Consider the following 14,394-nt stretch of genomic DNA (forward strand, 5'->3'; position numbering starts at 1 on the left):
TTTTTCCACGGAAAAATTCGCTGAGTTGATTTTTTCAACAGACAAAGTTTCATAAATTTAATTTTTGCAGAAAAAAAGTTCGCTGAATTCACACTTTATATAGAAATAGTTCGCTCAATTGATTTTTTCTGTAGAGAGAAAATTAATTCAGATTAGATTTTTCATAGAAAATGTCAATTCAGCAACCTTTTTGTGTAGGAAAAGTCAATTCAGCGAACTTTTTAAAGAGAAAAATTCAATTCAACAATGTTTTTGTATAGAAAAAGTCAATTCAGCAAACATTTTTTATAGAAAAAGTTTATTCAGCAAACAATTTCTATAGAAAAAGCTTATTTAGCGAACTTTTTCTATAGAAAAATAATTCATAATTAATTAAAATTAATTCAACGATTTTTTTTCTAGAGAAAAAATAAATTCAGCTAAGTTTTATCATTGAAAATATCAATTCAGCGAATTTTTGTTTAAAAAAAGCAAATTCAGCGAACTTCTGTTTATAAAAAAATCTATTTAGCCATCTATTTCTATAGAAAAAGTCAATTCAGCGAACTCGTTGTATAGAAAAATCAGTGCAGCAAAACTTGTCTATAGAAAGAATTCATAATTAATAAAAAAAAGTAAATTCAGCGAATTTTTTCTATAGAAAAAGTCAATTCAGCTAAATTTTTCCATATAAAAATTCAATTCAGCGAACGTTTTCCATAGAAAAAGTCAATTCAGCGAATTTTTTCTATAGAAAAAGTCAATTCAGCCAACTTTTTCTACTGAAAAAGTCAATTCAGCGAACTCTTTCTATAGAAAAAGTTTATTCAGCGATGTTTTTCTATAAGAAGTCAATTCAAGGAACTTTTTATATAGAGAAAGTCAATTCAGCAAACTTTTTCTACAAAAAAGTCAATTCAGCGAACTTTTTCTATAGAAAAATTCTATTCAACCAACTATTTCTAAAGAAAAAGTCAATTCAGCGCAGTTTTTCTATAAGAAGTCAATTCGAGGAACTTTTTCTATAGAAAAATTATTCAGCGAACTTTTTCTATAGAAAGAGTCAATTCAGCCAACTTTTTCCATAGAAAAAGCCAATTCAGCTAACTTTTTCCATAGAAAAAGTCAATTCAGCTAACTTTTTCTATAGAAAAAGTCAATTCAGCGAAATTTGTCTATAGAAAAAGTCAATTCAGCGAACTTTTTCTATAGAAAAAGTCAATTCAGCGAACTTTTTCTATAGAAAAAGTCAATTCAGCGAACTTTTTCTATAGAAAAAGTCAATTCAGCGAACTTTTTCTATAGAAAAAGTCAATTCAGCGAACTTTTTCTATAGAAAAAGTCAATTCAGCGAAAAAGTCAATTCAGCGAACTTTTTCTATAGAAAAAGTCAATTCAGCGAATTTTTCTATAGCAAATGTCAATTCAGCGAACTTTTTGTATATAAAAATTCAATACAGCGAACTTTTTTCTATAGAAAAGGTCAATTCAGCCACCTTTTTTATAGAAAAGGTCAATTCAGCCACTTTTTTTATAGAAAAGGTCAATTCAGCAAAAATTTTCTATAGAAAAAGTCGATTCAGCGGATTTTTTCTATAAAAAATAATAAGTTTTTTTTTTTGAAAAAAGTTTGCTGAATTGACTTTTCCTATATAAAAAAAATAGTGGGATTGTAGTTTTCTGTGGTGAAAGTTTGCTGAATTGACTTTTTCTATAGAAAAAGTTTGCAGAATTGACTTTTTCTACTGAAAAAGCTTGCTGAATTGGCATTTTTACAGAAAATGATCGCTATGTTTTCTTTTCTGTAGAAAAAGTTTGCTGAATTTGCTGATTTGAGTTTTCCTTAAAAAATCGTTGAATTGACTTTATCTATAAAAATATTCCGCTGAATTTTTGTAGAAAAAGTTTGCTAAATTATTGTTTTTTATAAAAAAAAACTGAATTATTTTTTCTATAGAAAAAGTTAGCTGAATTCATGTTTTAGTTAGAAATATTTAGTTTAAGTGATTTTTTCCACAGAAAATTTTGTTCAATTGCCTTTTTCTACAGAAAAAGTTGTCTAAATAGTCTTGCATTTATAGACACAATAACATCAACTTTTTAAAACACACCCGAAAAACTGTATTCAGCATATGGACATTTATCTCCTAAAAATTAAGGAGAAAAAAAGCACAACCTCCAACTCCTGCTTTCAAACGAAACAAACAAAAAAAAAAGAGTGAAGTCAAATTAATTATTGCCAATTTACAGGGGCTTAGCCATTATCAACATAACAAATGTCCAGGGTGTGTTTTTTTGGACAACAGTTCAAAAGGACTTTTGGGGTTAAGTAGCCTAAATCCTGTTATAAGGGTGTGCGAGTGTGCCTGTGCGGTTTTACGATGTGTGTGTGGCGTGCAGCAAAGTCCTTAGAGATTATCCATGTTGATATAACAAACAGCAACGGAAATGAATGCGTTCTTAATTCAGATGGCTAACATTTCTCAAAAACCAAAACCTCGAACCCCCAGCCTAGCACACAACAGCAACCTTGACATATTTTATGTTTTTTTGTGTTCTCGGTGTTTGTGGGCTTCTTCTTCTTCTACTTCTTTGTTTGATATTTCATTCATTTACTTAACATTTGACTGGCAACTTTTGCTTTCTTGTTGTTGTTTTTGTTTATAATTCCAAATAACCCAGTTTTAAAAAACTATATATGGTATGACTTGCATGTAATGGTGTTTGTAAGGACCTCCTAATGTAACAACTTTGCTTTGGCTTCTGCTGAATTTTGCTTTGAGGAATTTTTTGGCTTCATTTTTCATGCACGTTTTGTGGTTTAGTTTTCATTCCTTTTGGCTGTTTGGCTTTGTGTTTATTATATACAATGTCGTCCTTGTTTTTGTTGTTAGTTGTATGCATGTGTCCTTAGGATGACTTTGTTGTGTTGATTTGGCTTTCTCATGTCCTGTTTTTTGTTTTGTTGCCTTTTTTCTCTCCACTCCATGGTTATGTGGTAACCTGACACTAATGCTATTTATTTAACAGCTTTCGTTGAGTTTTAATGGCACTGCCATCGTGTATGTGTGTGTGCGAGAGTATTTACTTTCACCAGATATGTGTTTTTGTTTTTTTGGAAAGAAAGATCTTTGGCTTCGCCTTGGCTAATGACATGGAAATATTTTCTTAGCTATTAATTTTGACATTTCCATTCATTGTAATTTTTGCATTTATCACACACACACACTGCCCAAGAGAAGGAAACAAAAAATCTCTCAATTTAATTAGACACACCACATGACAGGTCAGAAAAGTAAATACTCACACAACAGCGTATCCTTGCATTCCGTTTCTTACGGGGGAAATTAAAATTGGACCCAATTAAAATATCAAATAACTATGAAAATGTTTGTTTTAGATATGGATATCCAATTAGAAATGAAATTTAGTAATCAGATAAGGTAATTCAGGAAAAGATAAATTTCACAACATAATTCAAATACAAGGTTCAATCCAGCTTACTTTTTTTTATGGAATTTTGTCAATTTTGGTAAATTTGTCTCGCCAAAAGTCTATTCAGCAAACTTTTTCAATAACTTAGGTAAGTTATCTACGTTTTTGCAAAGGAAAAAAATCATTCCATTTATTAATTTAATTAATTTATTAACAATTATATTTATAAGTAATAATTACAAATATAATAAGGATAATAGCTCTGGCTACTGAGGCCTAAAAACTAGTTCAGTCCATTTAATTTTAAGGAAACGCTCACTTTTGGAAGCATTTTCTATAGGAAACGTCAATTCAGCTATTATTTTAATGAACAAATTCCATTCAGCAAAATTTTTCTATACAAAAAGCCAATTCAGCAAACGTTTTCTATAAAAACGCCAATTCAGCAAATTTTTCCAATAGAAAAAGCCAATTCAGCGAACTTTTTCTATGGAAAACACTAATTCAGCTAACTTTTTCTATTGAAAAAGTCAATTTAACGAACTTTTGCTGTTGAAAAAACCGATTCAGCTAACTGAAAAAGTAAATTCAGCTAACTTTTTTTTTTGAAAATTTCAATACATGAACGTTTCCTATTAAAATAGTCAATTCAGCGAACTTTTTCTATTGAAAATGTCAATTCGTAGAACTTTTTCTATTGAAAAAGTATATTCAGCTAACTTTGACTTTTGAAAAAGTCAATTCAGCTAACTTTTTCTATTGAAAAAGTCAATTCAGCGAACTTTTTCTACAAAAATAATTTATTCAGCAAAAATTTTCGGTAGAAAAACTCGATTCTGCGAGCGTTTCCCATAGAACAGGCCAACTCAGCTACCCTCTTAATTACAAAACTCAATTCAGCAAACATTTGGTTGATTATTTGTTGAATTATTCACTGAATTTAAAATTTCAATAGAAAAAGTTCGCTGAGTTAACTTTTTCCATAAAAAAAGTTCGCTGAATTAACTGAATTAATCGCTGAATTGGCTTTTACTATAGAAAAAGCTCGCTAAATTGACTTTTTCTATAGAAAAAGTTCGCTGAATTAATTTTGTCCATAGGAAAAGTTCGCTGAATTGATTTTTGCTATAGCAAAAGTTCGCTGAATTGATTTTTTCTATAGAAAAAGTATGCTGAATTAATTTTTTCCATAGCAACAGTTCTCTGAATTAACTTTTTCCATAGCAAAAGTTCGCTGAATGAACTTTTTAACAGAAAAAATTCGCTGAATTGCCTTTTCCTACAGAAAAAGTGAGCCAAATTGAATTTTTCCATTGAACAAGTTCGCTGAATTGACTTTTTCTATAGAGAAGGTTCGCTGAATTGAGTTTTTAAATGAAAAAGTTCGCTGAATTAACTTTTTCCATAGCAAAAATTCGCTGAATGGACTTTTTGTATAGAAAATGTTCGCTGAATGGACTTTTTTCATAGAAAAAGTTCGCTGAATTGATTATTGCTATAGCAAAAGTTCGCTGAATTGATTTTTCTATAGAAAAAGTATGCTAAATTAACTTTTTCTATAGTAAAAGTTCGCTGAATTAACTTTTACTACAGCAAAATTTCGCTGAATGAACCTTTTAACAGAAAAAATAGCTGAATTAATTTTTTCTAAAGAAAAAGTTTGCTGAATTGACTTTTTCCATTGAAAAGTTCGCTGAATTGACTTTTTCTATAGAAAAGGTTCGCTGAATTGAGTTTTTAAATGAAAAAGTTCGCTGAATTAACTTTTTCCATAGCAAAAATTCGCTGAATGGACTTTTTGTATAGAAAAAGTTCGCTGAATGGACTTTTTCATAGAAAAAGTTCGCTGAATGGATTTTTCCCATGGAAAAGGTTCGCTGAATTGAGTTTTTCTATAAACAAAGTTCGTTTAATTAACTTTTTCCATAGCAAAATTTGGCTGAATTGACTTTCTCTATAGAAAAAGTTCATTGAATTATGTTTTTCCATACGAAAAGTTCGCTTAATAAAATTGTTTACAGAAAAGGTTGGCTGAATTAACTTTTTCCATTGAAAAGTTCGCCGAATTGACTTTTTCTATAAAAAAGGTTCGCTGAATTGATTTTTTCCAAAGAAAAAGTTCGCTGAATTAACTTTTTACTCAACAAAAATTCGCTGAATGGACTTTTTGTATAGAAAAAGTTCTCTGAATGGACTTTTTCTATAGAAAAGGTTCGCTGAATTGAGTTTTTCAATAGAAAACGTTCGCTGAATTAACTTTTTCCATAGCAAAAGTTCGCTGAATTGAATTTCTCTATAGAAAAAGTTCGCTGAATTGACTTTTTCTATAGAAAAATTCGATGAATTGACTTCTTCTATAGAAATTGTTTGCTGAATTTACGTTTTCTATGGAAAAAATTCGCTGAATTGACTTGTTCTATGGAAAGAGTTTGCTGAATTAACTTTTTCCAAAGCAAAAGTTCGCTGAATTAACTTTTTCCATAGCAAAAGTTCGCTGAATTAACTTTTTAACAGAAAAATTCGATGAATTGACCTTTTCTACAGAAAAAGTGAGCCGAATTTCGTTTTTCCATTGAACAAGTTCGCTGAATTGACTTTTTCTATAGATAAGGTTCGCTGAATTGACTTCTTCTATAGAAAAAGTTCGCTGAATTGACTTTCTCTAGGAAAAAGTTCGCTGAATTGACTTTTTCTGTAAAAATAATTCGCTGAATTGACTTTTCTATAGAAAAATTTCGCTGAATTGACTTTTTCTATTGGAAAAGTTCGCTGAATTGACTTTTCCTATAGAAAATTTCGCTAAATTGACCTTTTCTATAGAAAACGTTCGCTAAATTGACATTTTCCATACAAAGTTTCTCTAAATTTACTTCTTCTATAGAAAAAGTTTGATTTGCTTTAATGTGTTCCGTCATTTTGATAAGTGCACACGGATAGGGTACGCGTGCAACCCTGATAAAAGGATTAATTTCAATAACACTAGCATTTGCATAACTTCGGTCATACATCTGTCCATCAAATTAGTAAAATGTAATGGAAACAATGATAAAACGCACGAGAAAATCGCACACAAAAACAACAAACAAACAACAACACGGTTAACATATATGTAAACGGAAATAATGGCGCCAACATTATCATTTCAATATTAAAGTTGAATTGCGGTTTAGTGGGCAAAACAACAGCAGTCAGCAGCCGCCGCCAGCCGCAGTCAATCCGCAATCAACGCATGTTTGCCATACATTTTCCTGTGCATTGTTGTTGTTGTTGTTGGAATTACTATTTTGCTAAACATTAACATGACGTTTATCATAATTACATTTAACTATTACACATTCTGTTGGTCGAATGGTCGCTTGGTCGTTCTGTCAGTTACTCTGTTCCGACATTAGGGGCAGTGCGGTATTTGAAGCTGTAAAACGCTTCAGCAATTTTCAAATGCATTTTTATTCAGCCGAAACTGGAGCCTTAGTAGCCACAACTAACAAACAACGTGAGCAAAAAATGCCCGCCCCATAGAAACACAATAAGTGTGAAAAATTGTTTGAAACACAACGACCACCGACCGACCAACAAAATATTTTTCGGAATAATGCAATCGTAAAAAAGTAATAAAACAAAAAACTTACAACAATTTCGCTCCATAAATTTTAGTGGCAATTCTGGGTAGAAATTTTAATAAAAAACAGAATTTGTTGTATGTGCGGCAGTTGTTAAATTCTCGAAACTGACAGAATGAACAGTACTGGATGGAAGCACTGGTTTTGAAATGTGTCCTTAGTGTTTGTCTGTCATTTTTTATATGTAGGTGATAGCTGTGCTGGTGGTGGTGGCTAGTGCGTGTGTTGTACATAAAAGGACATTTTTTGCGTTAAACAAGGAAGTCGTTTCCTTTTTTACAACACATTTAACGTGGCGCCCAATTGTCTGTACTACCCCCACTACCAAGCCAAAGAAGTTATCAGCAGCACCACTACTACTGTGAGAGATATCAATAAAAATTCACTCAACACACACACACACGAAGGCCCGCACACACTTATGCAGAAGGATACAGGCGTTTGGAGGAAAAAGAAAACAAAAATTGTGTTTATGCTGCCGACAATAGAAATTAACAGTTATGCTGAAAAGTTTGGGAAAAAAGCTGAATAAAGTTTTTCCAATAGGAATTCAGTTGTGTTGTGTTTTCCTGTAAGAAATGTTAGCTGAATTGAATTCTTCTACAGAAAAAGTCTAATAAATTTTCTTTGTCTATAGAAAAAGTTAGCTGAAGTAACTTTTTTTAAAGAAGAATACATATTTCTATAGAAAACGAGAGCTGAATAACTTTCTTCTATAGAAAAAATCGGTTGGATCCAGGTTAAAAAGTCAGATGAATTCTTCTTTTTTATAGAAAAAAATCGACTAAATTGACTTGTCTTCTAGAAAATTGACTTTTCCAAACAAAAGGTTTGTTGAAATGACTTCCTCTATAAAAAAAGTTCGCTGAATTGTCTTTTTGTATAGAAAAAGTTAGCTGAATTGACTTTTGCTATAGAAAAAGTTCGCTGAATTGACCTTTGCTATAGAAAAATTCGCTGAATTGACTTTTTCTATAGAAAAAATTCGCTGAATTCACTTTTGCTATAGAAAAGATCAGCTAAATTAAATGTTTCATTAGAAAAGGTCAGCTGAATTCACTTTTTTGATAGAAAAGGTCAACTGAATACTCTTTTTCTATAGAAAAGGTCAGCTGAATTCACTTTTTTCGATAGAAAATGTAAGCTGAATTCACTTTTTCTATGGAAAAATCAGCTGAACTCACTTTTTCTATGGAAATAGTCAGCTGACTTCACTTTTTCTGTAAAAAAGATCAGCTGAATTCACCTTTTTGATAGAAAAGGTTAGCTGAATTCACTTTTTCTGTAGAAAAAGTCAGCTGAATTCATCTCTTCGATAGAAAAGGTTAGCTGAATTCACTTTTTCTATAGAAAAAGTCAGCTGAATTCACTTTTTCTATACAAAAAGTCAGCTGAACTCACTTTTTCGCTAGAAAAGGTCAGCTGAATTCACTTTTTCGCTAGAAAAGGTCAGCTGAATTCACTTTTTCTATGGAAAAAGTCAGCTGAATTCACTTTTTCTATGGAAAAAGTCTGTTGAACTCACTTTTCCTATGCAAAAAGTCTGCTAAACTCACTTTTTCTATGGAAAAAGTCTGCTGAATTCACTTTTTCTATAGAAAAGATCAGCTGAATTCACTTTTCTATAGAAAAAGTCGCTGAATTTAATTTCTTTACAAAAAATGTCAGCTGAATTAACTTTTTCCACAGAAAAAGTTACGTGAATTCATTTTTGCTATAGAAAAAATCGCTAAAGTCACTTTTTTATAAAAAAATTCAGCTGAATTCTCTTTTTCTATAGAAAAGATTTGCTAAATTCACTTTTTCTGTAAAAAAAGTCAGCTGAATTCACTTTTTCTGTGGAAAAAGTCAGCTGAACTCACTTTTTTATGGAAAGGGTCATCTGAATTTACTTTATCTACAGAAAAGATCTTCTGAATTCACTTTTTCTATAGAAAAGATCAGCTGAATTTAGTTTTTCTATGAATATAGTCAGCTGAATTCACTTTTTCTATGGGAAAAGTCAGCTGAATTCATTTTGTCTATAAAAAATGTTAGCTGAATTCACGTTTTTATACAAAAAGTTAGCTGAATTAACTTTTTCTGTAGAAAAGATCAGCTGAATTCACTTTTTCTATAGAAAAGGTTACCTGAATTCACATTTTTCTATGGAAGTAGTCAGCCGAATTCACTGTTTCGATAGAAAAGTCAGCTGTATTCACTTTTTCTATAGAAAAATTTAGCTGAATTCTCTTTTTCTATAGAAAATATCAGCTGAATTCGCTTTTTTTGTGAAAGTAGTAAGCTGAATTCACTTTTTCTATAGAAAAAGTCAGCTGAATTCACTTTTTCTATAGAAAAGGTTAGTTGAATTTATTTTCTATAGAAAAAGTTAGCTGAATTCAATTTTTCTATAGAAAAAGTTAGCTAAGTTCACTTTTATTATAGAAAAAGTTATCTGAATTCACTTTTTCTATAGAAAAAGTTAGCTGAATTCACATTTTCTTAGAATATGTTAGCTGAATTCATCTTTTATATGGAAAAATTTGCTGAATTCACATTCAGTTCAGTTTTTCTATGGAAATTCGGTTTTGTATGGAAAAAAGTCAGCTGAATTAACTTTTTTCTGTAGAAAAAGTTAGCTGAATTCACTTTTTCTATAGAAAAAGTCAGCTGAATTCACTTTCTCTATAGAAAAAGTCAGCTGAATTCGTTTCTTCTATAGATAAAGTTAGCTAAATTCACTTTTTCTATAGAAAAAGTTAGCTGAATTCACTTTTCTATAGAAAAAGTTAGCTGAATTCATTTTTTCTATAGAAAAGTTAGCTGAATTCGCTTCTTCTATAGATAAAGTCAGCAAAATTCACTTTTTCTATAGAAAAAGTTAGCTGAATTCATTTTTTCTATAGAAAAAGTTAGCTGAATTTAATTTTTCTATAGAAAAAGTTAGCTGAATTCAATTTTTATATAGAAAAAGATAGCTGAATTCACCTTTTCTCAGAAAATGTTAGCTGAATTCGTCTTTTCTATGGAAAAATTTGCTGAATTCACATTTTTTATGGAAAAGATCAGCAGAATTCAGATTTTCTGTGAAAAAAGTCAGCTGAACTCAATTTTTCTATGGATAGGGTCACCTGAGTTCACATTTTCTACAGAAAAGATCTGCTGAATTCACATTTTCTATAGAAAATATCAGCTGAATTTAGGTTTTCTATGAATGTAGTCAGCTGAATTCACGTTTTCCATGGAAAAGTCAGCTGAATTCATTTTGTCTATAGAAAAGGTTAGCTGAATTCACTTTTTTATAGAAAAAGTTAGCTGAATTCACTTTTTCTATAGAAAAGAGCAGATGAATTCACTGTTTCGGTAGAAAGTGTCAGCTGAATTAACTTTTTCTATGGAAAAAGTCAGCTGCATTCACTGTTTCGATAGAAAAAGTCAGCTAAATTCACTTTTTCTATGGAAAAGTCAGTTGAATTCATTTTGTCTATAGAAAAAGTTAGCAGAATTCACTTTTCATATAGAAAGTATTCACTGAATTCACTTTTTTAATAGAAAAAGTCAGTGGAATTCACTTTTTCTGTAGAAAAGGTCAGCTGAATTCGCTTCTTCTATAGATAAAGTCAGCTAAATTCACTTTTTCTATAGAAAAAGTTAGCTGAATTCACTTTTTCTATAGGAAAAGTTAGCTGAATTCACTTTTTCTATAGAAAAACTTAGCTGAATTCAGCTTTTCTATAGAAATGGATAGCTGAGTTCACCTTTTCTTAGAAAATTTTAGCTGAATTCATCTTTTCTTTGGAAAAATTTGCTGAATTCACATTTTTTATGGAAAAAGTCAGCTGAATTAACTTTTTTCTGTAGAAAAGGTCAGTTGAATTCACCTTTTCTACAGAAAAATTCGGCAGGATTGTACAAAAAGTATGCTGAATGCACTTTTTCTATACAAAAGATCAGCTGAATTCACTTTTTCTATAGAAAAAGTAAGCAGAATTAACGTTTTCTCTTGGAAAAGGTTTGCTGAATTAACTTTTTCTCTTGGAAAAGCTTGCTGAGTTGACTTTTTCTATGGAAAACTGTGTTTTTCCTCATTTATTTTCCTCACTGTAATTTGTCATATTTTGCCATTTGCGTTTAAGTGTTAGTTTCATTATTGCAATATTGAATGGTACGGGGATGGAATGAAGAGAGGCGTTATAGGAAGTTCCGGCTTTCGGCTATGAATATAAAAATAACGCACTATAAAAGAAAGTTTTGTTGTTTTGTTTTTCCTCGACAGCCAACCCAAAAAGTAAAATATTTACACAAATGATATTAAGACAAAGTCATTTGTTGTTGTTGTTTTTCCCTCAAGGAAAAAATACTACTATATGTGTGTATATGTATGTATATAGATGAACTCTGTTTATGGATTTTCTTTGTGTGAAGGTCAATTTGTTTGCCTTCTTCTTCTTTCCATTTCATCAGATTTCCAAAGTAAAAAGAAAAAGATAATAAACAAATGGAAGAAAAGTACTAAAACTAAGAGGAAGAAGTTCATAGTAATAAATGAAATTCTGGAAATTTTTATTACGCTTCAGCTTTTTTCCTTAATTTCCACTTTCACTACTTCCTTGATTGAGCGAGTGGCAACAGAATGGCAAATGACTTCCAGAATATATTGTCTTGTTGAAATTGAGTCATCCGCCAGAGCAAACAACCAGCCAGCCATTTAGCAATCCATCTATCTAGCCATCTTTTCATCAATTTGAGTTTACTTTGTGTTTTGTGATTTAGGATTTTCATGGCAGATTGAAATTTCTTGCAAGGAAAAATGCGTAGGTTTTCGAGGGGAGATGGGAAACTTAATTCGATTCTAAATCCCAATTGCTCAAACTCTTCATTGATCAGAATTTGCAATGATTTATTTCATAGTTTCCCTTTCCATGCATTGCTTTCTTGCTTTGATTCCCATAAAGTATTTTCTGCTTTTACACAACTTCTACGAATGAAAAAAAAATTGCTTGTGGAACATTGAGATCTGGGGTCTTTTCCTTAGCTTCTGTTTCTTATTAATTGATGGCGTGTTGTAAATTGATTTTGATTGATTGAATGGTTGGTTGGTTGGCTGGTGGTTGGTTACAGCTGTGGGTCAATAGGCAAAATGATTTAATAAGATTATGTTTAATGAAATAAAATGGAAAGGAAAGAAGAAAAATTGCCATTGAGCAGAGCAAATTCAATCATGATTCATTAATTTGCTAAGGTGGCGTATGATTGTTATTAATTGTTTAGCTGGTGAGAGCCCAGGTGGCGTATATTTAATATTAATTTAAAATTTTATGAGATATTATAAAGAAACTATTATTATTCTTTTAAACTTACCATAATTAGAAATATTCAAGGCTGCAAAGAGAATGAGAGAGAAGAAAATAATTAATTTCAAGTTGTAAAACAAGTAAAAGAAAAAAAATAAAACAAACATTAAACAATAATCAATTTCCGTTGGAAAATTATTACCTTAACAGAAAAAAAGAACAAACAAATAAACATTAAAAACTCATTATATGCCAAGCAATTTGGGAAGCTCAAAAACACTCTGACAACTTGTGTTAAGACCAAAAAAAGAGTTCCCCCTCTTTACAAAACTTTATAAGGTAGCGCAACGTTTAATTTAAACCGGGCCTTTAATTTACACAACTTGCCTAGAATATTAAAATGAAAAACCTCACAACATACACACAACTTTTTAAAGGCATTTAGCAATTAATAAATTATTAAATGGCCATTACCTCTATAGGTATGAGTGTTCAGCAACGAAAGGGTGTTTGAAAAAAATTTGTGAATTTTGTATTTGAAATGAATCACAAAAACAAAAAATGCAAATATTTTTTACTGCTTGCTTGATTATTAATTAATATATCCATCCAGTGATTAGTCACACAGCATTTTAGATGTATAGAAACAACGACGACAATGATTTTTTAAAAATCCTCTTAATTTCAACAACAACAAATATTTTAAATACTTTTGTTGCAAATTTTTATTCATGATTTTTTATTAATTTTTTATTTCATGCCATCCGTGGTCTTTTAAGTGGGAGTTGGCAAATTAATGTTTTGTTGTTTTTTTTTTCTTTTTATTGTTTACTTTGATTAATTTAATTTATTACAGTTTCTACGCTAAATGACACTCACACGGGTTGTTAAATTCTATTTGATAGATTAGAGCGAGGGAGAGAGGAAGGAAGGTGGAGAAAGGTATGGATTTTCGTAATTCATTTTTAATTTGTGAAACGAATTTTGTAGTATATCAACACATTTGCATTTAACGACCGAGAGAGAATCACATAGATAAATTATTCAATTGTCGTTATTTTAACATGTGATGGCAATTAACACATCAAATTTTTGAAGGTTAACATGCAATGAGAAATTTGGATCTTTCATTCACAAAAATTGCAATTTTTTTAGACAACGAAACGAAAGTTATTACCGCTTGTCTTCAACATAAAAAAAGATAAAATGGTCCTTCGAGCTCGTTCAAATGGTCCTTCAACTCTTAGAGAGTGAAATTCACATGTTTATAGAAAAAAATTAATTATCTTCAATCAATAATTTTTTTTTCATAAAAAGCTCGATTAATTAAATTAATTAAATCTCACAAATAATGGCCTTCGCCCCTAAAAAGGCAAAAAAAAAATAAAACTTTTTTAATTGACTTGAAAACATTTTATTTTTTTGCTTGTGGAAGCCATTTTGTAGAAAACGTTAAAGTGGTCCTTCCAGCTCATTTAATCGTCTTTAAATCCCCCATAAGCCAGACTTTCATAGCTTTAAATTATAAACTCCTATATCAATAAAGCTAAAATGGTCCTTCGAGCTAGTTTTAATCATTTTTCAACCTCACAAAAAAGAAAATTTAAAAATTTCATGGAATATTTTGCACTTTCGTGATTAAAATAAAAATGTTTTTGTTAATTTTTTTATTTTCTTGAAAATCTTTATTATTTGATATTTATTTAAAGAAAGAAAAAAAAGAAACTGAAATTATCTTTATGCTGAATTATCAGTTTAAATAGTGACTGTAGATCAGTCATTTTACGTTTTTATGATAAAAATTATGATTTCTTATACAAATAAAACAAAAGGGTCCTTCGAGCCCATTAAGGTGATCTTTCGATTAATTTGGGAAAAATTCTAAATCTTGCCAGAAATAAGGTTTTATTTTGAAAGAAACATCAAAATGATTTTTTATACAAATGAAATTAAAATGGTCCTTCGAGGCCTTTAAAATTATCCTTTGATCAAAAACTAATTTTTATTTGGAAAAATTCTAAAACCTGCATATATAGCACATTCTTTAGAGTTTATTTTTATACCCTCCACCATAGGATGGGGGT

The 14,394-nt window shown here is 30.2% G+C and overlaps 1 protein-coding gene across 2 annotated transcripts in view; it reads right to left on the minus strand.

The window, feature by feature from the left end:
* Atf3 (Activating transcription factor 3) overlaps positions 1–14,394 on the minus strand; it is a 118,969-nt gene that overhangs the window by 56,275 nt on the left and 48,300 nt on the right. For both annotated transcript variants that reach the window (XM_073979450.1, XM_073979452.1), the window contains exon 3: positions 12,378–12,398. The gene's annotated coding sequence lies outside the window, so the exon portion shown is untranslated. The remainder of the gene's footprint in view (positions 1–12,377; positions 12,399–14,394) is intronic.

This window comes from Musca autumnalis, unplaced genomic scaffold, assembly GCF_047663935.1.
Source record: "Musca autumnalis isolate F117 unplaced genomic scaffold, ASM4766393v1 scaffold_3, whole genome shotgun sequence".
Classification (NCBI taxonomy): Eukaryota; Metazoa; Arthropoda; class Insecta; order Diptera; family Muscidae; genus Musca; species Musca autumnalis.